Source organism: Mirounga leonina, unplaced genomic scaffold, assembly GCF_011800145.1.
Source record: "Mirounga leonina isolate KUSES-001 unplaced genomic scaffold, KU_Mleo_1.0 Mir_53, whole genome shotgun sequence".
Classification (NCBI taxonomy): domain Eukaryota; kingdom Metazoa; phylum Chordata; class Mammalia; order Carnivora; family Phocidae; genus Mirounga; species Mirounga leonina.
This window is the reverse complement of record NW_023270807.1, coordinates 97607787-97629964: the sequence shown is the minus strand read 5'-3', so window position 1 is coordinate 97629964 and position 22178 is coordinate 97607787. Positions and strand designations below refer to the sequence as shown.

The following is a 22178-nucleotide window of genomic DNA, read 5'->3' as shown; positions in this document are numbered from 1 at the left end:
CTTATGAATCAGGTGTCAGGTTTCTGGAAGAAAGAAAAGCATTCTCTTCAGAAAAAATATTAACCTTCTTTTAGCAAATGATGGCAACAAATTAGGAGACACAAAATGTAATATTTATGTAAAATTATTTGCAAACATTCCCCATGAGGCTATAAAATCAAAGGTAGAAGTTTGATCCAGCTATTTTATTATTATTATTTTTAAAGATTTTATTTATTTATTTGAGAGAGAGAATGAGAGAGAGAGAGCATGAGAGGGGGAGGGTCAGAGGGAGAAGCAGACTCCCTGCCGAGCAGAGAGCCCGATGCGGGACTCGATCCCAGGACTCCAGGATCATGACCTGAGCCGAAGGCAGTCGCTTAACCAACTGAGCCACCCAGGCGCCCGATCCAGCTATTTTAATTATGAACTGGCTCTCTTAACATTGGCACCCCCATGAAAGAAAGTACTGGGAATTGCTTTTTTCATTTACAAGAGGCTTAGATTTGTCCTAAGGGTTCTTGAAGATACTTATATTAATTTCTTAGGGCTGCTGTAACAAAGCACCACAAACTGGGTTGTTGAAACAATGGGAATTTATTGTCTTACAGTTCTGGAAGGTAGAAGTTCAAGACCAAGGTGTTGGCAGGTTTGGTTCCTCCTAGGAGCTGTGAGGGAGAATCTGTTCCAGGCCTCTCTCCTAGCTTCTGGTGGTTTTCTGGCAATCTTTGATATTTCTTGCTTTGCAGATACATCACCTTCAATATTTGCCTTCATATTCACATGGTGTTCTCCTTCGTATCTCTTCGTGTAGTCTTTCCTCTATGAGTGCACATGTGTCCAAATTGCCCATTGGTTTACATACACCAGCTATACTGGATTAGAGCCCATCCTAATGAGTTTGTTTTGACTTGATGATCTCTGTAAAGACCCTATTTCCAAACAAGGTTATATCTTGAGATACTTGAGGTGAGGACTTCAACATATTAATTTTGGGGTGATATTAATTCAATCCATAACAGTATCACTGAGTTTTATTTTGCTAGTACAAAGGCAAAGCTCAACCATGCTATAACTATGTTTTTTTCCTCTGGTCTTCCCATTCATTCTCCTCTCAAACAACAGAGTTCCTGAATGATTTTAGTCTGCTGGATGAATCTAAGGAGAGAATGATGTTGGGATTTACTTTGGGCAAGAAGCTGAGATGACATGAGGGTACTAAAAGCTCAAAGAACACCATTTCTGGGTAATTTATACTGAATCTGTTCCTTGACTCACGTGAGAAGATGCAAACTTTGAAAATGTTTACTATAATATATTGATTAAGAGGTCACACTTTGGACTTGATAAGAATGCACATCTACCATTTGCTTAAGCAGAGTCTCAGTGTTCTCATCCATAAAATGAGGATGTTAAAATTAATATCTAATTCATAAGATTGTTTTGAGGATTGAATGGGAAAATTAGCACAATTTCTGTCATGGTAAACACTCAATAATATTATTTAGTATTAACATTGTAATTGTATTTCTCTATTATTAATATTTTTGGCGCTCAAAGCAAGGTTAAAGTTTTTTTTAAAAAAGATTTATTTATTTTAGAGAGGTGCGGGAGGGGCAGAGGGAGAGAGAAAATCTCAAGCAGACTCCCGCCGAACGCAGAGTCTGATGCAGGGCTTGATCTCATGACCCTGAGATCATGACCTGAGCCCAAACCAAGTGTGGGACGCTCACTGATTGAGCCACCCAGGCGCCCTGAGATTAAAGTTTTACTCTTAAGGAGCTCACATACAACTTGAACATGGGTATGAAAGTTTATTCTAAGTTCTTTCTCTCTTCAGTCTTCATTTCTCTTGTATCTTTATTCTCTCCCTCAAAATTTCAGTGTCATCCATTTACACTGCTTACATTGTTGCTTCTATATGTATGATTCCTAAATCTTTATCTTTAGCCCTACTTTTATGATACATACCAAATCCTACTTTGGATCAGAATTAGTATAAGTATATTACATTTCTCATTCTTGTAAATCAAAGATAATAATCTTTTATCTTCAATGGTGCCTAAGAGAGTGACTGACACATAGTAGGTACAGAATAAATATTTGAGGATAATTGGATGTACTAATACCTCAGAATTTAAAGTCAATCTAGATGATTCAGGACCCAAAGGATCTCCCTGACTTAAAGGGAGAAATGATTAGTTTTGCTATCCTTTCTTTTCATTATTCTTTCTTTTTTCTTTCCTTCCTTCCTTCCTTTTTCTTTCTTTTCTTTCTTTCTTTCTTTCTTTCTTTCTTTCTTTCTTTCTTTCTTTCTTTCTTTCTTCTTTCTTTCTTTCTTTCTTTCTTTCTTTCTTTCTTTCTTTCTTCCTTCCTTCCTTCCTTCCTTCCTTCTTTCTTTCTTTCTTTCTTTCAAGGAAAGCAGCTGATCCTTATCTTTCTTCAACACCATGTGGTCTTGGAGACACAGCCAGTCAATATATTTGGCTACCATCTTGGCCACTGGCATGAACTCATGCTCAGGCTGAATTATTCTCAGGTGTTCTTCTTTCTGGCCCAGTGACTTTGCTAAGATAGGTATATGACATATTTAGGGTTCAACAGTTGTCCCTGAACTTTCTCTGTGGTTATGGAATAGGAGAGAGAGAGATTGAGAGAGATTCTTCTTTAATTGGGGTTGCCAATTTGGCACAATGTGAAATCAAAATTGTAGTTAACATTGCTTTTACCACATACAGTTGGCTTATCTGCAGCTGCAGAGAATAATGTGAGCGCTCAGAAAAAGGAGAGCAAGACTTACTAATACCAGTGAATCTTCTGGATCTAACTGTTACTAAAACCAGATTTTACCCATGAATCTCTCAATTCCATGAGCCAACATTATCCTTTTTGCTTAAGTTAATTTTAAGTTAGGTATCTTTTATTTTCAACTGGAAGAATCTTGACTAATACAAAGTCATATTATATATATATATATAATATATATATATTATATATATATCAGGTAAATTATTTGCTCTATGTAGTCAAGCAGGAAATCTTATTCTATGTTCTACTATTATAAGGGCTTTTTAATAAAACAAACAGAAGAATCTGAATCTGCAATGTTCCAAAGTAGCCATGGACACACAATTAGTGACGCAAATATTTGCCTGAGCAAATATCTGCATAAGTTTTTGTTGTTCTGGGATGTGACATCAACTTAGGAATAACTAAGTGCCATTATTTGTATCATACTGTAGCAGATGAAGGAAACTATATCCATCTAGCTTACAGTCTAGCTGAGAAGATAAAACATACACAGACACACACACAAACAAACAAAAGGACAGCACAACTCTCCAGTCAATAATTCATACTGAGCTTAGGGGAATGTTTAGAATTTTAAAAGGTAAAGGGAAGCAGGGAGAGAGGTGGGACATTCTAGTGGTGACATGGCATGGACAAAGCAGAAAGATGGAAAAGTAAAATGCATATTTAGAGTCTGGTAGTTCATGCATTTGGTTGGGGTGATAATTCTTGAAGGCTAGTGATGGCTCCAAAGACTGAACAGTTAGACTGTAGTCAGATTTTTAAAAGCCTGGAATATCAAGTTAAAGAGTTAAAATTTCAAATTTCTGGCAAGGGGAGTGACTAAAAGTATTTGGGTGGTATAGGAGCTGCAATGTGATTAAGTTAAATTTTTAGATGTTTCAGGAAGTAAATCTATAGTTATCTGCACTTTGAACTCTTAGGGTAGAGGCTAAAGGAGAGAGTCATTGCAGGAAGCTATTGAGACATCTGTCACACGAAGTGATGAGGGCTCAGATGTGGTTAGCAGCAAAGAGAAGAGAGGAAGAAAATGCATGAGAGAGAAATGGCAATTTTGCAAGAATGGGTAGGAACCCAGAACCAGACTGGATAAGGGAGATGAGGCAATAGATTTTGAGCTGAAAGATGCAATGTTTTCAAAAACACAATGTTTTGAGATGAAAGGTAGAGTTTTGGGAGAGCAGAAGTAGGAAATTCAGGAGAATTTTGCATTGTAAGTATGATGGAAGCCAAATGGATATGTTCCACAGGCACTAAACAAGAACCTCCCAGAGAGAAGATGGTGGCAGAGTAGATGGACCGTAGGCTGGCTTCATCCCACGAATATGATTAGATAACTATCAAATCATCCTAAACCTCAATGAGATATCACCTCACACCTGTCAGAATGGCTGAAATCAACAACATAAGAAACGGGGGTGGTGATGAGGATGTGGAGCAAAAGGAGTCCTCATGCACTGTTGGTAGGAATGCGAACTGGTGCAGTCACTGTGGAAGACAGTTAAAAATGAATCTACCCTATGATCCAGCAATTACACTACTGATATTTACCCAAAGAATATGAAAACACTAATTCAAAGGGATACATGCATTACTATGTTTATAGCAACATTATTTACAATAGCCAAGATATGGAAGCAATGCAAGCTTCCACTGATTGTTAAATGGACAAACAAGAAGTGATATTTTTACATCTATCAGCCATAAAAAAGAACAAAATCTTGCCATTTGCAATAACATGGATGGAATTAGAGAGTAAATGCTAAGTGAAATAAGTCAGTAAGAAAAAGGCAAATACCAAATGATTTCACTCATATGTGGAATTTAAGAAACAAAACAAAGGAGCGAAGGGAAAAAGGGAGACGAATTAAGAAACATACTCTTAAATATAGAGGACAAAGTGATGGTTAACAGAGGAGAGGTGGGTGGTATGGGTTAAATAGTTGATGGGGATTAAGGAGTGCACTTGTTGTGATGAGCACCAGTTTTTGTATGGAATTGTTGAATCACTATATTGTACACCTTAAACTAACATAACACTGTATGTTAACTAGCTGGAATTAAAATGAAGACTTAAAATAAAGGAAACTTCTAAAAATATTGCCTGAATTTCTGAATCGAGTTAAAAAAGCACAACTCTAAAATCAAGCTTGGTACAGAAATGGAATATAGAGACCACGATTTGGGGCAGATGTGACAAGTAACAAAGCTTTAAGGATAAAGATGGATGGCCCCGTCTGGTTGGGGACCTTGGTTAGCAGTTCTGCCTACTTTAGGTCCCCAACTTATAGATCTGTTCTGATCTCAGAGCCCATTGTAGATCTACACAGAAACAGGGAAGTAATTCACCAGCCTTGCCCAACTGCTGAGCGCAGTCCCACCAAACCAGGAAGCCTGGCCAGAAATGCTGGGGGGTCTATGGAGTACATCCTGTGGCTGACAGAGTAGGGAAGCAAGTCAGCAGCCCTATGAAACTGCTGAGACAGAGTTAATGCCAATCCTGCTTAAATTTTTACAAAAAATAAAAGAGGAGGGAACACTTCCAAACTCATTTTGTGAGGCCAACATTACCCTGATACCAAAGCCAGATAAGGACACCACGAGAAAAGAGAACTACAGACTAATATCCCTGATGAATAAAGATGCAAAAATTCTCAACAAAATACTCGGAAGTCAAATTCAACAGCACATTAAAAGGATTATACACCATAATCCAGTGGCATTTACTCCTGGGATATAAGGATGTTTCAACATATGCCATTCAATAAATGTGATACACCACATTAATAGAATGAATGATAAAAATAGTATAATTTTAAAAGAAGCAGAAAAAAAGCATTTGAGAAAGTTCAACATCCTTTCATGATAAAATGTCTCAATAAAGTGGGTATAGAAGGAATGTACTTCAACATAATAAAGGCAATATATGACATGCCCATAGCTCACATTATACTTAATGGTGAAATGTTGAAAGCTTTTCCTCTAAGGTCTAAGATCAGGAACAAGGCAAGTGTGCCCACCCTCACCATTCCTATTCAACATAGTACTTGAAGTCTTTGCCAGAAAATCAGGCAAGGTAATGAAATAAAAAGCATCCAAATTGAAAAGGAAGAGGTAAAATTATCTTTGTTCATGGATGACATGATCTTATATACAGAAAACCTTAAAGACTCCACCAAAAAAACACATAGAACTAATAAATCAATTCAATAAAGTTGCAAAATCAACATACACAAATCAGTTGTGTTTTTATACACTAACAACAAACTACTTAAGAAAGAAAGAAACAATCTCATTTATTGTAGCATCAAAAAGACTAAAGTACTTAGAAATCAATTTAACCAAGGAGGTAAAAGCTCTGTACACTGAAAACTCTTAAGACACTGATGAAAGAAATTGAAGAATACACAAATAAATAAAAAGACATCCTTTGTAATTCTTAATCGCAGGAAACAAACTGAGTGTTGTTGGAGTGGGGGGTGGGGTGGGAGGGATGGGGTGACTGGGTGATAGACACTGGGGAGGGTATGTGCTCTGGTAAGCGCTGTGAATTGTGCAAGACAGTTGAATCTCAGATCTGTACCTCTGAAACAAATAATGCAATATATGTTAAGAAAAAAAAAAAAGAAGAAGAAGAAGAAGGTAGCGGGAGGCGAAGAAGGAAGCGGGGGAAATCGGAGGGGTGGACGAACCATGAGAGACGATGGACTCTGAAAACGAACTGAGAGTTCTAGAGGGGAGGGGGGTGGGAGGATGGGTTGGCCTGGTGGTGGGTATTGAGGAGGGCACGTTCTGCATGGAGCACTGGGTGTTATGCACAAACAATGAATCATGGAACACTTCATCTAGAACTAATGATGTAATGTATGGGGATTAACATAAGAATTAAAAAAAAAAGGAAAATAAAAAAGACATCCTTTGTTTATGGATCAAAAGAGCTAATACTGTTAAAAATGTCCATACTCGGGGTGCCTGGGTGGCTCAGTTGGTTAAGCAACTGCCTTCGGCTCAGGTCATGATCCTGGAGTCCTGGGATTGAGTCCCGCATCGGGCTCCCTGCTCAGCGAGGAGCCTGCTTCTCCCTCTGACCCTTCCCCATCTCATGTGCTCTCTCTCTCAAATAAATAAATAAAATCTTTAAAAAAAAAAAATGTCCATACTCCCCAAAGCCATCAATAGAATCAGTACAAATCCTATCAAAACTTCAATTTTTTCACAGAAAGAGAAAAAATAATCCTAAAATTTGAGTGAAACCATAGAAAACCAAATAGCCAAAGCAAACTTGAGAAAGAACAAAGCTGGAGGCATCACACTTCCTGATTTCAAACTACATAACAAAGCTGTAGTAATCAAAACAGTATGAAACTTACATAAAAAAGCAGACACATAGGCCAATGCAACAGAATCAAGAGTCCAGAAATCCATCCATCCATATATTGTCAACTAATATTTGAGAAAATAGCCAAAAATGCTCAATGGGGACAGATAGTCTCATCAATAAGTGGTGTTGGGGGAACTGAATATTTAAAAGCAAAATAAGGAAATTGGACTCCTATCTTATACTACTCACAAAAATTAACTTGAAAAGGATTAAAGGCTTAAATGTAAGACCTAAAACTGTAAAATTCCTAAAAGGAAACATGGGGAAAAGCTCATACTGACCCTGGTTTCAGTAATGAGTTTTTTTTTGTTTTTTGGCTTTTTTTTGTATATGACACCAAAAACGCAAGTAACAAAAGCAAAAATCAACAAGTGGGACTATATCAAACTAAAAAGTTTCTGCACAGCAAAGGCAACCTATGGAAGAAGATGTTTGCGAGCCATTATCTGATAAAGGGTTAACATCCAAAATATATAATAAGGAGCTCATAGCTCTCTAACAACAGCAGCAGCAGTAGCAACAACATCAACAAAACCAAATAATCTAAAGAAATAGACAAAGGACCTGAACAGGTCTGACCTTTTTCCAAAGAGGACACGCAAACTGCCAAGTACGTGAAAAGGTGCTCAATGTCATTAATCATCAGAGAACTACAAATCAAAACCACAATGAGCTATCACTTCACACCTGTTAGAACTGCTCTTATCAAAAAGACAAGAGGTAACACGTGCCGTCGGGAACGTGGAGAAAAGGTAACCCTGTGCCCTGCTGGTGAGAACGGAAACTGGTGCAACCACTATGAAAAACAATATGGCGTCTCCTCAGAAGATAAAACGAGAACTGACGTAAGACCCACACTAACTCAATTTCTTCGGTGTCTATGCCTACCCAAGTTTCTGTTTCTTCTTGATCAATTTTATTTGTCCTTTTTATCTATGCTTCCCAATGTACTGGCATAAAGTTCACTTTATCTTATTTCCTTTTTTAATCCCTGTTGTATCTCTGTGTGTTCTTTATGTCATTTCAAATGTTGTTTACCTTTGCCTTGTCTGTTTTCTTGAGCAATCTTGCCAGAGGTTTGCCAATTTTACTCATCTTCTCAAAGAGCCAGTTTGGTTTTGCTGATATTCCTCTTGTATGCTGCATTACATTTCCTTAGGCTTTACTTTTCTTCTTCTTGTTTTCTTCCCTCTGCTTCTTTGTGTTTCTTCTGTTCTCTTTATCATTTAGGGTTGAATTCTTAGGTTATCCATTTTCAGTCTTTCTTATTTTCCACTCTTTGGACACAGTTCCAATTTTACATTTATTTCTATTGTTATTTGATCAATGACCTTCTCTCCTTTAAGACTACATGCTCCTTTCCTTTGGGGACTATTTCAACTTTTTGCTGTAGGGTCATATCTAACTTTAGCACAGTGCCTGACTCATAATAGTGGCTCAATACATTTGTGCTGAATGGATGAATGTTTGGTAGGATTTGTAAAATGCAACACACTATACACATTAAAGTGCTAATATATTTACCTGATCTCAAGAAAGTACAGTATCTTGAAGCATATTAGAATATCAATACAGCTGTCTAAGAAAAGTGATAGAACCAATGTTTTTGAGAGAGATTTTCATTTATAACTCTGGAGGAATAAGAATGTCTGCAGGCAAACACTTTCTGAACTGCTGAGTGTTACAAAAACAGGAAAGTCCGTCATAGAAAGTGTTTATGAAATCCACCTGCAGACTATCATCTGCTTTCTGCTTTTTAATTCTATGTCAAGCAGTCCTTGCTCAGTGGGATTATGATCCATTTTTCAATTTTTACCATGGTAACAAGAAATTATAGTTAATTTCTGTTAGAACATAAATATTTGGAGTCTGTTAATCCTAAATTCAAATGCCGGCCGTGTCCCTAACTACAGGTAGGTGTGACTTCAGACCAGTGACTATCCCTCAGAGTTTCAGTTCTTTTATCTGGGTAATGGGGAGAACAGTACCTCCCTCCCTCGTTGTAGTGTGAGGATTAAATAAGATAATGAACAGAAAGTGCTTATCATGATGTCTGGCACACGGCAGGTGCTCAGTAAATACTATTTGTTATTGATGTTGCTATTATCTGTGTGAGATTTTCATGGAAGGGACTGTGTCTTATACATCTTATACCTAAAGCCCAGCACATGTAACTGCAATGCCTAGCCTAGGCAGGATTACAGAATTGAACTAAGATCCTCATGCTGCTGATGGTAGGTGATAAGCAAACAAAAAAGAGCTATGGAAGAAAGGAATTCAGGCTTTGTAATTATTCGGCCATGTGCTTCGAATTTAGATTTTAAAAATGTAATGGCAAAATAATCTTTCTGAGTATCCCCTACACAGTGAGGTGGATTTAATCATTTGAACTGAGGCATTGGCAGAAAACATTTCAGGGAAATAAGGGTGTACAGATGCAATAAAAAGTGATCTTTACTATTGTTATGTTAAAAATGGACACATTACCTGGGAAAACTTCTCACCTAAAATTGCTTTCGTATGTGCAACTCCCTAGAGCCTTTTTATAATTTCTGTAATCTGACAACTACTTAAATCACGCTCTTGTGAATTAATTCCAAACAGATGATGCATAACATTACTTGACTTCTGGAATGACACAAGGCATGGAATAATAAGCTGTGTTGCAGTGAGACTCTCTTCGTCCTGGATCTTTGGATCTGTTACATCAGAAGGTCAGTAGCAATGCTATTTTTATGGAGAATTTAATTTTTAAAAACTAATGTATTTGAAAAATGACTTTTGATAATGACACAAAACATAAATATAAAAATCTGTATTTATTCTAGATAGTATAAAACATTTTTTTGGATCAATTATTGTTGTAATTTAGGCCGACTAATGCCAGCTATTTTGCTACTGTGCTCAAGTCCTCTTTTTTGAGCCTACAATGAACCTGTAATACTTATGGAAAGAGTTACCATAGCAACCAATATTGATGTCACAAGCTCAGGCTTCTGACTTCATTGCATAATGCAGTAGCAACTGGATTTGCAGCAGAAACACCCTGCTAAAGAACAAGTATCTTGGTTCACAGCAAAGAGGACAAAGGAAAACAGCAAGTTATAGGGAGTTGAATGCTGGATTGTGAGTCAGATTGTCTGAGTTCTTATTTTAACCCTGCTTCTCACTTGTTGCCTTGTTTTGAGTAATTGTGTTTACATGTGTGCACTGAGGTTTGAGGCAAGAAATCTCCTCTCTGTGGGGTAGACATAGAAGAGGGAACTCAGTATTTAATGTTTTAGCATTTGGTGGACATCTTAATAAAGCTAAAGCACCCTAAAAATAACTTGGAAAGAAAGGAATTACTAATGCCTTGTAGTAGGTAACTAGCTAGCTCACAAAGATGAAGAGGACACTTTGAAGTTAAAAAAAGCATATAGCTAGGGTTTTTTATTTTTATTTTTTGAAATAGTAATGGATAAAGGATATGATTGATGTCCTAATCTTAATTTTAATAATAATGTGGAGAACTCCTATATAAATATGTCATATTATAGAGCTATATCTATTTAAAGATGTTTTTATATATTTCAGAGTGGAGAAGTAAAAAGATTAATCTGTATCTACTGATGGGTAGCATGCTTCTCATGTTTATACTGGGTACGTTGTCATAAATGTTTATTTTACCATGCAAATGCTTATCCTCATTAAAAAAACAACTGAATAAGTGAAATGGCTTTGCTAATTTAAAATAAAATTTAAAAAAATTCAATGACACCCTTTTTTAGACAGGCCTAATCTTTCCATTGGAGCCTATAACCTGTTCATTATGTCAATTGGTCTAGATTTTTATTATACAGTAAATTTCAGAATTGAGTTTGTTTTGGAATTTGAAAAGGCATTTAAACTAATAAACTTCCTCTCCAGAAACTAAGGTGATAACATGATGTAGCTTTTAATTTTATCTAAGGTAACAAGCTAGAACAATCTGATAGGACTATGGCCCTTCCCACCCCCTCTATCCATATGTTTCAAAATCATTCCAAATATCAGCAAAGATTTAACACACTACAAAACTTCATTAGCTAAATTCCATGTTAAATAACCCTCAGAAAGACATAAATAATTGCTCAAGTCTTAGGAAAATTTTAAGTTACTGCTGAAAAATATAGAGCAAGGTAGAAGTTGGGGCCATGTTTTTCATAAGTACTTAATTCCATTTGAACTCCACATCATATCACATCACAAGTCATTTGTAAGAGTCCCAAAATCTTGCAAAATCTTTCAAAAACTAGAGTTTACTATACAATGTTTTATAGAACATATAAGAGAAAAATTAGTTCTTTCCTTATAGGCATTATGTTTATCAAACTAGCTAATGTGGTTGTTTTTTATACTGGCAAAAAGACTTTTTGTGTGTTTGTGTGAATTTAATTCAACAGATATTTATTGACTTTATTACCATGAGATGGTCCTGAATATGCATGCTAAAATTTTGTAAAAAAAAAAAAAAATCATGTCACTCTCCACTTATTTTTTTTTTTTCATCTTAAGCAAAGAAAGGAAGCCATGATGGTTGTTCCCTTCTGAATTCTACTTTGTTCCTTGCTCTATATTCGACCATTTTCTAAGTACAACTCCGCTAAATAGCAGGGACTAAACATACACTGAGAGATCACATCAAGGAATCAACCTATGGAAGAAGCTTTCATTTTTGTTTTGTTTTGTTTTGTAATCAAACTGGGGTCCAGTAGACTTAAATGACTTGCCCAAAGTTAGCTGGTGGAAGAATACACACCTCAACCAAGTACTTGTTCTGCTCCATCAAATTGTCCTGATTCTGCCTGGAGGCTTGAATCCAGTCATCTCCCTGTTATATAGTCTGATACACAGTCCTTTTTTTCTTAATATATTTTTTCTTAGTTTTCTTGGTTTTATTTTTTTCCCTTAGAAAATCTCATTAGAGATTATCGACAAATTTTATTAGTTTTTTCAAAGAGCCAACTTTGGCTTTGTTTATTGCTGTCATGTACCTTTTACCATGTAACAAACTACCCTCAATACAGACTGGTTTTCATTATCTCATGATTTTGTGAGTCAAGAATTCGGGTAGAGTTTGCCTGGGTCATTCTTTTGTTTCTTGTGGTCTTGGCCAGGTTTATGTGGTGGTATTCTGTCGGTTGTTGGTGTGGTCTGGAGAGTCTAATATTGCTTCACTCAGGGGGTGCCTGGGTGGCTCAGTCAGTTAAGGGTCTGCCTTTGGCTCAGATCATGATCCCAGGGTCCTGGGATACAGTCCCGCATGCCGGGCTCTCTGCTCAGTGGAGAGCCTGCTTTTCCCTCTCCCTCTGTCTGCCGCTCTCCCTGCTTGTGCTCTCTCTCTGTGTCAAATAAATAAATAAAATCTTAAAAAAAAAAAAAAAGATTGCTTCACTCAGGTGCCTGATGCCTTGGCAAGGAAACTGAGGAGCCTAAGCTCAGATAGGTTTATCCCTCTGTCCATGTGGCACAGGGCCTTTCCACATGGCCTCTTCAATAGAATTATTGAGACTTCTTACATTGCAGTTCAGAACTCTGAAAATGTACACAGAAACAGGCAGTAGAAATTGCAAGTTTTCTTAAAGTCTAGACCTAGAACCGGCAAAACATCACTTCTGCCATACTCTTAGAGCAGTCACAGAACAAAGATTCAAGGGGAAGGAGAAATGGATCCCTCCTATCAAAGGAATGAGTGTCAAAGAATTGGAGCTATCTTTATTCCATTGCATTGATCCAGTGTTGTATTTTAGTCTTCTATTTCAACAATCTAGTTTTTATTTTTAAAGATTTACATACTTATTTTAGAGAGAGAGAGTGTGCACATGCGGGAGGGAGGGGTAGAAGGAGATAAAGAGAGAGAATCTCAAGCAGTCTCCCGGCTGAGTGTGGAGCCCACCATGGGGTTTGATCTCATGACCCTGAGATCATGATCGGAGCCCAAATCCAGAGTCTGTGCTTAACCGACTGAGCCACCCAGACACCCTCAATAATCTATTCTTTTCTTTGTTTCTTCCTTCTGTTTTCTTTGTGTATAGTCTATTGTTTCCCCCTCTACCAAATTCTTAAGTTGGATGTTCAAATCATTAATTTCTAACATTTCTTCTATTATAAGCACTGAAGGGTAAACATTTTTTTCCAATTATTGCTTTCATTGCATTTCAAAGTTTTAGCTATATTGATATTTTGCTTTTTGTTCAGTTACAAATATTGTCAGTTACATAAATATTGTGATCAGTGATGTATATATACTTATTTCTATGTTCGTAATTTGTGCTTTCTGTTTGTCCATTTTTTTCTATGCTTCTTTCCCTCTTTCTTTCTTAGCCTTAGTATCATGTCATTCAAACTCTCTGGACATACTAATTTCTTCAATCCTCTGTTGGCTGTTGTGAATTGTGCTCAGTATATCCCTTAATATGACCTGTCATGCACCATATTTTATAGAAACTGTTAAATTTTCCATCTTTTAAGGGAAACCTTCTATATATTCTAACATAGATACATGTTTTAGCTTTAAGGTTTGTTGGTCATTTCAATAGTTTTAGCATACAGAGTTGTTGAACACATGAGATAAAGCAGTATTCTTTAATTAGAAGTCCCTAAACTACATTTTAGGAATAAGGCTTAGGGGTGGAATTCTAGTGAAAAATAGAGGAAAAAATGAAGCTGAATTTAATGTTGATGGATTAATGAGGAGAGGCACTTAATGTTACATTTATCAAAAAAGTAAAAGTTATCAATCTTTTCTCCTAGAAGAGAAAGTGATATGATGAGAGCCATTGGACAGGATGGCAATTATAAATAATATGAACTGAGTTAGGAAGAGCCTGAGTTCAGAATAGCCAGGTTAGAAGTCCTTTTTCACTTAATCAGATATGATGGTGAAAGGGCTGAATTAAGATGAGGACTAGGGCCTGGCAATGAACACCATTCTCTGACTTAAGTACTGGTAGCATCTAAGAAGGAGTTGAAAGAGAGAGAAGGAAGCAACATGCCAGTAAGAATTGCTACCGAATTGAGCAGCTAGAACATCATGGCTGCCCTGCCATCTTCTGTCTTTATATCATCATCTGCTGCTCCTAGCTTCATGTCTTATTTTGCCATTTCTGAGTTCCCTAGAGAGGGTTTCAACTTGTTCAGCTTCTTTTCATACCACGTCTCGAGGCTTGCTTGCTGGCTTAGTTAGTGGATGGGGAGCCTTTGTGTTAGGTGTGCCTTCCTGTGAAATCCTCCCCTAAAAAGCAGAGAGGATTATTTGATGCAGACTGGACCATGTCCCCTCGGCAGGGGGCTGTGATGCGGGCAGGTGTTTTAGCCCAAGCACCCCAGAAAGCAGAGTCCGATGTAAGAATTTATGCAAATATTTTTATTAAGAGAGGCAGGAGTGAATGTAAAAGACTTTGAGGTAGGGTGGGAGAAAGAGCCAGCTGGGGGGTGTGCTGCTAAACTATTAGCACTGATGTAGACTGCTTCATATTGTAGGGGTGTCCTCTGAAAGGCCACATCAACTGCATCTCAGGACCATAGACAGTTGAGGAAGAGGAAGGATTTATTTGTTTTGCTGTTGTTGCGGACCATTGGTTAAAAGTTTGCTGTCCTGGGACTTAACTCCCCAGAAGGTCCAGACTGCAACTGTGGACACTAGACAAGACCACTCACACCTCAGTGTCAACAAAGAAATTCTGGGTTGGTAAGAAACTCGTGGTTTGGCATTAAAGCAAGGTACTGTCAAGTTCTGCATGAATGAAATCATTCCCAACCCATGCAGAGCTGGTTACTGCAGGAGCAGTTGAAACAAAATACACATGAGGCCGAGAGCTTGTGAATTGGTGTATAAGAGGTGGTGGATACAGAAAACAGCAATAAACAGTTAATTAAGAGGGTGATGGATGGGCCACGGGTGGAGGAAGCAAAGGTGATCTCATCAGTTCCAAAGTTCAAAACAGAATAATTCAAATAAAGCCCAATCAATATTCATTGAGCCTCTACTCTTTGCCAGAAACTGAATTTACATCCCCAAAGTAAGCAAGAAGCTCTACCATCACATGGAGGAAGCAGATGTGTATAAATTTGAAATATAAGATATCACATGTTAATATCATCACCTATGATAAACATGCACAAGAAGAGCATGGAGGAGGCGGCAGTGGATTATGCTTGCAGGAGGAACAGAGTCTTTGTAGAAGATTAAATGTGGCTTTAATGATGAAAGTTAAAATTTTAATAATAATGTGAGGGCAATTTCCTTACAAAATATTTACAACAAATCTTTAGAGCCACTGTATCTCTGCCTCTTTATTTTATTAAAATGGCATCTTTACATTTTAGATATTTCATATAGAAAATAGAAATTAAAAATTAAGAATTTTAAAACAACTTACTTCTCCTTTTTCAGGAAATGAATGGTCTTTTTTTTTTTCATGTTTCAGCACAAAGCAGCTGGGTTTATTTTAAAAATGATACGCCAGAATCTCTGCATAGTTTCTTAGATTGGAATTAATAATAAAAATTGCATGTGATCCATATATGTTTATTGTCCTTCTCCCTCCACATCGAGATTGAAGGAGTGAAAAGGTCAAGAGCTGAAGGAATGGGAGCTGCAGGAAAACAAAATAGAGATCTGGAGACAGATTCAAAAGATTAGGTATCTCAAGTTTTCTGGATCAAAATCTGATGCGGCTGTCAGAGGAAAATGTTCTCTTTTCTCTCTCCTTCCTTTTCCCAAAGAAATGAAATAAAGTTGAAGAGATGTTGTCAATGGGACAGACAGAACCCAGGCAACGACAGAGAGCTAGACAAACAGAAACGGATAGCTATGACTCTGGGGCTAGCTTAACTGTAACAGTGACTAGGTTGTGCATCCTGTCCAAGCTTTGTCTTTTTTAAAAAAATTTAATTCCAGTATAGTTAACCTACAGTGTTCTGTCAGTTTCAGGTGTACAATATAGTGATTCAACAATTCTATTCCTTACTCAGTGCTCATCGTGATAAATGTTCTCTTCATCCCCTTCACCTATTTCATCTATGCCCAACCCCCCTCCCCCCCGGTAGCCATGAATTTGTTCCCTGTATTTCAGAGTCTGGTTTTTTGTTGTCTTTTTTTCCTTTGTTTATTTGTTTTGTTTCTTAAGTCCTGCATATGAGTGAAACTATATGGTATTTATAATTCTCTGACTTATTATACTTAGCATTTCACTTTCTAGATCCATCCATGTTGTTGCAAAATGCAACATTTCATTCTTTTTTATGGCTGAGCAATATTCTTTATCCATTCATCTATTGATGGACACTGGGCTGCTTCCAAAATCTGGCTATTGTAACTAATGCTGCAATAAACATAGGGGTACATATATTTTTTCAAATTAGTGTTTTTGAGTTCTTTGGGTAAATATCCAGTAGTGGAATTACTGGATCATATGGTGATTTGATTTGTACTGACTGAGCCACCCAGGTGCCATTTCTGTCCATTTTTCAATTGAACTTTTTGTTGTTGTTGAGTTGTGTAAGTTTTTATACATATTTTGGATACTAGTCCTTTATCGGATATATCATTTTCAAACATTGCTTCCCAATCCATAGGTTGTCTTTTTGTTTTGAATCCTTTGTTGTGCAGAAGCTTTTTATTTTGACGTAGTCCCAATAGTTAATTTTTGCTTTTGTTTCCCTTGCCTCAGGAGACATATCTAGAAAAATGCTGCTATTGCTGATGTCAGAGAAGTTACTGCCTGTGCTCTCTTCTACTAGATTTTTATGGTTTCAGGTCTCACACTTAGGTCTTTAATCCATTTTGAGTTTATTTTTGTGTGTGGAGTAAGAAAGTAGACTAGTTTCATTTTTTTTTTTTTGCATGTAACTGTCCAGTTTTCCCAACACAATTTGTTGAAGAGACTGTCTTTTTCCCATTAATTATTCTTACCTCCTCTGTCAAAGACTAATTGACCATATAATCATGGGTTTATTTCTAGACTCTCCAGAGTTCTGTTCATCTATGTGTCTATTTTTGTGCCAATACCATATTGTTCCGATTACTACAACTTTGTAGCATATCTTGAAATGTGGGATTGTCATACTTCCAGTTTTGTTCTTCTTTATCAAGATTGCTTTGGCTATTCAGAGTCTTTTTGTGGTTCCATACAAATTTTAGGGATATTTGTTCTAGTTCTGTGAAAAGTGCTGTTGGAATTTTGATAGGGATTGCATTAAATGTATAGATTATTTTGGGTATTAGGGAGATTTTGACAGTATTTGTTCTTCCAACCCATGAACATGGGAAATATTTCCATTTGCTTGTGTCATCTTCAATTTCTTTCAGCAATATTTTATAGTTTTTGGAGTATAGGTCGTTCACCTCCTTGGTTAAGTTTATGCCTAGATATTTTAGTAATTTTGGTGCAGTTGTAAATGGGACTGTTTTATTAATTTCTCTTTCTGCTATTGCATTATTAGTGTATAAAAAAGCAATGGATTTCTATATATTGATTTTGTATCCTGTATCCTTACTAAATTCATTTATCAGTTCTAGCAGTTTTTTGGTGGAGTCTTTAGGGTTTTTTATATAGAGTATCATGTCATCTGCAAATAGTGAAAATTTTACTTCTTTCTTTCCAATTTGGATGTCTTTTATTCATTTTTCTTGTCTGCTGTGGCTGAGACTTCCAATACTATGTTGAATAAAAGTGGTGAGCGTGGACATCCTTGTCTTGTTCCTGACCTTAGGGGAAAAGCTTTCAGTTTTTCACCATTATTATGATGTTAGCATGGTTTTTTTCATATATGGCCTTTATTATGTCGAGGTATGTTCTCTCTAAATCTACTTTGTTGAGGGTTTTGATCATGAATGGATGCTGTACTTTGTCAAATGCTTTTTCTGCATCTATTGAAATGATCAAACAGTTTGTATCCTTTCTTTTGTTGATGGGGTGTATCAGGTTGATAGATTTGTGAATATTGAACCACCTTGCATCTCAGGAATAAATCCCACTTGATCCTGCTGAATTTTTAAAATTTATTTTAGGATTCAGTTTGCTAATATTTTGTTGATGGTTTTTACATCTATGTTCATCAGAGATATTGGCCTGCAGTTCTCTTTTTTAGTGGTGTCTTTATCTGCTTTTGGTATCAGGGTAATGGTGGCCTCATAGAATGAATTTGGAAGCTTTCCTTCGTCTTTTATTTTTTAGATTAGGTATTAGCTCTTCTTTAAACGTTTGGTAGAACTCATGTGTGAAGCCATTTGGTCCTGGACTTTTGTTTGTTGGGAGTTTTTTGATTACTGATTCAATTTCATTGCTTGTTACCTGTCTGTTCAAATTTTTCTATTTCTTTCTGGTTTGGTTTTGGGAGGTTATATGTTTCTAGGAATTTAGCCATTTCTTCTAGGTTGTCCAGTTTGTTGGCATATAATTTTTCATAATATTCTCTTATAATCCTTTGTATTTCTATGGTATCGGTTGTTATTTCTCTTCTTTCCTTTCTGATTTTGTTTGAGTCCTCTCTCTCTCTCTCTTTTTTTTTTTTTTTTTTTTGGTGAGTCTGGCTAAAGTTTTATCAATTTTGTTGATCTTTTAAAGAACTGGTTCCTGGTTTCATTGATCTGTTCAATTTTTTTAGTTTCTACTTAGTTTATTTCTGCCCTAATATTTATTATTTCCTTCCTTCTACTGGTTTTGGTTTTGTTTGTTATTTTTTTAGCTTCTTTAGATGTAAGTTTAGGTTGTTAATATTTGAGGGTTTTTTTTTTTTTTTTTGCTTCTTGTATTGCTATAAACTTCCCTCTTAGAACCGATTTTGCTGTATCCCAAAGATTTTGGACCATTGTGTTTTCATTTTCATTTGTCTCCATGTGTTTTTCCATTTCCTCTTTGATTTCTTGGTTGACCCCATCATTGTTTAATAGCATGTTATTTACCCTCCATATGTTTGTGTTCTTTCCAGATTTTTACTTGTGGTGACCAAGCTTTGTCTTAATTCCTAAAACGTGAATGTGTCTCTCTTTTTTTTCCTTGAGTGGTACAGTTACCAATCCTTATATGTGGCCTGGCTAGTGGGGTTTACCATTAACTACAATCTCATTTCAGTAACCCAAAAACAAAATGTGGCATAATATCATGCTTGCATTTGTTTAAAGCATATTCAACGTATGCAAATGTTGTCATATTGCTTTGCAAAATAAAAACATACTAAAATAAATATATAAGTAATGTAGGCTATTCCACCAGTTATTCCATTCAGTGTGTGCATGGAGATGGGAATCTGCCCTTTCATCTGTTGGCCTCTGTTCCACTTACCTCCTATGGATTATGAGAATCTTGCTAATTGGAATATGAATCTACTATCAGAATCTGTATCTATATCTATGTCTATGCAGATGTTTTTGAGATGACATGGATCTTAAAGTCAAGCCAATTCAATCACCCGGGTTCAACTGAAGAATCAGCAATCTGTGCCAATAATGGGTGAGAAATGGCCTATGGGGGACTTCCTGAGAGACTATTCCAATGCTAAACCTTCCTAAGGGATTTTCACGGGTATATTTGATCATTTGATATTTTCACTTTTAATCCTGACTTCAGAACCAAGATGTCACTTGTGTAGATATGAGAAAAGAGTAAATGTTGGAATGGCTTAAGAAGAAAGAGCTTGTAGCAATATTGAGTCAATGTTCTCATAAATTGCCTTAGCCCTACTTTCTCAGCAGTAGGAAAGGTGAGCAGATCTCCAAAGTGGGAAGGCACCATAGTTGTTTGAGGACCTAAAACTTTTAAGTGGAGGACTTCTCTCCTTTCCCTTCCAGTTAGTTCCTCATTTCTAGAGCTTAGATCTTGCTCAGACTTCATTTTTTTGGTTCAGTTGAAGGCTTTCTAGTGCCAACCATGTTCTAGGCATTGGAGCAAATGCTTTATATAGTTTATTTCATTAAAAAATCATGTCAAGAATTATTATTATTCCCTATTTACAAATAAGAGAACTGATGTTATGAAGTCTAGATAATTTATTCAGGTAGTTGGTGAAGGAGGTAGGAGCGGGATGCAGATAAGTCTAACTGTTAATCCTGTGTCCTCTTTTCAGCACATAGTATCTTCTCCTTTAAGCTTCAGACTCTCTAGTGTTATTAGGGGTTCTTAGGGTTGACTTGGGTGACTTTTGAAGGACTTTGTGAGTTCATTTCCTTTTATCCCTATATGAGAAGTCTTTTCTGAGAGCCTGTGAATTATAAGGATGAACCCCTCCCCGTATCATGGCCCAAGGTGATGTTAGGTGGTTGTACCAGAAAGGAGGCTGAGCCCTACCATAGTGGCTCAGCTACACTTTCTTTATATCTGTTTGGACTTCATCAAAATCTTTTGTCTTAGAATTTTGGTAGCATTTGGGTAAAGCCTATATATGAATGTGAATGGTTTAGTCTTCCTGATGGAAAGTTTAATTTAGCTCTCCAGCATGTTGCTTTTAGCTTGTTTGTAGATGTAATCGTTTACTTAATGAGGATGCGTCCTCCCTTTCAGAGCACAGACTTTAAAATGAATTTCCATAGATTTACATAAATTCCCTGGGGACCACTATAATGTGAGCAAAGAAAGAATTGCCCAGCTGTGTGCTGATTTAATGGAATTATGAAGCTTTAGGGTGTGGGCTCTGAAAAAGATATCTAGGGGAAATAGTCACTCAAATTGTTGGAGAAATAAACCGTTAAATGAATTTGCTCTCACTCAGATTGAAGACGATTTTAGTAGCCAGCAACAGCCAAGGTTTTAAAAAACTAATTATAGGGAAAGCTTGTAAAAATGCTGTACATTTCAGAAATCACCTGTTATTTCTGAGAATGGTTTTAAAAAACCAATTATAGGGAAAGCTTGTAAAAATGCTGTACATTTCAGAAATCACCTGTTATTTCTGAGAATGATTGTTAATATTATATTACAACAGATTTTGGATAGAGGTTTTTTAATTAAAAAAAATTTAAAAATGGAGAGAATTAGCAAATGCCCTGTATGTATCTCACGCTGTCAACTCAAAACCAATGGAATCTTTAGATATACTTGCTTTTAAATTTAATATGGGTCCCCAACATCATCTGATCCAGAGTTTATTAATGTTGGTCTCTATGTCCTTCACACCTCAGTCTCTTCCTCAGTGATGTGAAAAGATCTAAGAAGGTATCAGCTTTTGGGGCTCAGAGATTTTACCATCTATTTAATTTACTTTGAGTCTATCTTTAGATGGTGATGTCCCAATTACATTGTACTCTGTGATTGGTTCTGTAGGTTGGTTAACAATAACAAAAATGGGAAGACTTCATGATTCTCTTGACCTTGGAATATAGCCATATGAATTAAGTCCTTTTCAAGAAAATATCTCAGCATTATCTATATTTTCAAGATAATATCCAGATGGGGGTGCCTGGGTGGCTCAGTCAGTTAGGCGTCTGCCTTCGGCTCAGGTCATGATCCCAGGGTCCTGGGATCGAGCCCCGCATCGGGCTCCCTACTCAGCGGGGAGCCTGCTTCTCCCTCTCTCTCTGCCTGCCACTCTGCCTACTTGTGTTCTCTCTCTCTGTCAAATAAATAAATAAAATCTTAAAAAAAAAAGATAATATCCAGATGTCTACAAATATATGTCTTTGGTTCAAAGAGGCTTATTCAAGAATATGAATGGATCGATATTAATTTGTATTCTGTGTTGGAAAAACAACCACTTATATTGAGTCAATAAGGTTCATCTTTGTATATGAGGATGTTAATCAGTCAATAAGTATTTAGTAATATATAGAGAATACTCTAAAAGCAAGAAATATTTGTCCATGGCTTTGGGCTTTTTAGCATCTATACAAAGAAGCAATAATAATAGCCAACATGTTTTGTGTACTTGTTATGTGCCAGGGTTTTCTTTTTGTCATCTGCCATGAACTTCACAACAACCTATGACTTAGGCACCCTACTTATTCCATTTTACAGATCAGAAAACAGAAAGTTAAATTACTTGCCCCAAG

General features: G+C 36.5%; 1 long non-coding RNA gene across 1 annotated transcript in view; it reads left to right on the top strand.

Annotated features, from left to right (window-relative positions):
- LOC118001018 overlaps window positions 1-22178 on the top strand; it is a 215746-nt gene that overhangs the window by 66158 nt on the left and 127410 nt on the right. Inside the window, exon 4 of the long non-coding RNA XR_004676607.1 lies at window positions 9776-9885. This is a non-coding gene — a long non-coding RNA (uncharacterized LOC118001018). The remainder of the gene's footprint in view (window positions 1-9775; window positions 9886-22178) is intronic.